Here is a 1,356-nt window from a genome sequence, read left to right on the forward strand (position 1 = left end):
GGAGGAGGAGGAGGAGGAGGAGGAGGAGGAGGGGAGAAGGTGATGGAGGAAGAGTAGGGGGCAGGAGGAGGGGAGACAGTGATAGATGAGCAAGAGGTGAGAAGGTGATGGAGATCGAATCGGGAAGGTGATGTGGGAGTAAGGGGAGGTGGAGGAGGAGGAGGAGTAGGAGGGGAATAGTTGAATTATTCACATTATCAGGAGTAGATAACAACATATGTGTTTATTCTATGTTTATTCCTGATTTGTGATGCTATAGCCATTAATACTGGTTAAAATTTGCTGTCTTCAATGTACAACTATATCTGACCAAGGTAAGTTACCATTGAATCAATGCACTGCATTAGCTACAGTGCATACAGCAAGTTTCAGCTAGTAGACTATAGAATAAATAATGCACGTTGGAGTCAGTATCAGTAGCAGCTCGACTGTTTTAGCATTGTGCCAATGGCTAGAAATCGGTGGTGGCAGTATATTTTTTAACTGTCCCGTTTCATTACACAACTATCAACGATCATTATAAAAATTATTGTAAGTTGTTGTCAATACCATATAAAAAGGCTATATTTTCATGAACTGAGTGAACAAATTTTTTAACTAACCGTTTTCTCAAATGAAATTTGCCATTAAAGTATAGATAACACGGTAACTCCACGGGTATTAAACGACATAATTGTGTTCACTCGGCACTTTATTCTCCTATTTCTGGCCTAAGCCCAAGATCATTTTTCTAGGTGCTTGCATATAGCTGACTAGTCACAGAACGAGTGTGTGCCATCTCGCGGTAGTTTGCCGGTATGATGTTTTGAACATAAACATTGTTCAAAACCACCAATTGTCAACTCAGAATGCTAAGAGTAGATTGTAACTATAATAGTATACTATAGTATAGTGATGTCCCGATGATCGATTATAATCGAAAATCGATCGATTATAGTCTCAAATTCGATAATCGATTATGAAAAAAAATAATAGATTATCAAAAATACCCCCAAAAAAAAAAAAATTTTCAATTTACTAAATTGCGACATAGACATGTATTGGTAGCGAAGTAGAAGTGCATCAGTGTGTAGTCCAGAGGACACCTTCATGAATCACGTACTGTTAACATAGGTCCTCTCTGATTGCAGAGCGGTACTAGTGTACTTATAGACATGGACAAATTGGACAGTGTCTTTGTTTTGGTTTGACACTGTCCCACAGATGTTATCCGTAGATGAGATTCTACTCTCCGTATTGTTTGTTACATTGTGTTGGAGAGGATATTCCAGTGGCAGGACTACATCGGCTACACACCCTACACTAATAGAACACAAACAACTTACTATAATAAAGAACAAGTCTTGATCATGTCTG

The 1,356-nt window shown here is 38.6% G+C and overlaps 1 protein-coding gene across 1 annotated transcript in view; it reads left to right on the forward strand.

Moving 5' to 3' along the window:
- Positions 1–1,356, forward strand: part of LOC106806605 (superkiller viralicidic activity 2-like 2) — a 7,528-nt gene that overhangs the window by 772 nt on the left and 5,400 nt on the right. The gene's annotated exons all lie outside the window — the stretch shown is intronic.

The sequence above is a fragment of the Priapulus caudatus genome, unplaced genomic scaffold (genome assembly GCF_000485595.1).
Source record: "Priapulus caudatus unplaced genomic scaffold, Priapulus_caudatus-5.0.1 Scaffold169, whole genome shotgun sequence".
NCBI classification, from domain to species: domain Eukaryota; kingdom Metazoa; phylum Priapulida; class Priapulimorpha; order Priapulimorphida; family Priapulidae; genus Priapulus; species Priapulus caudatus.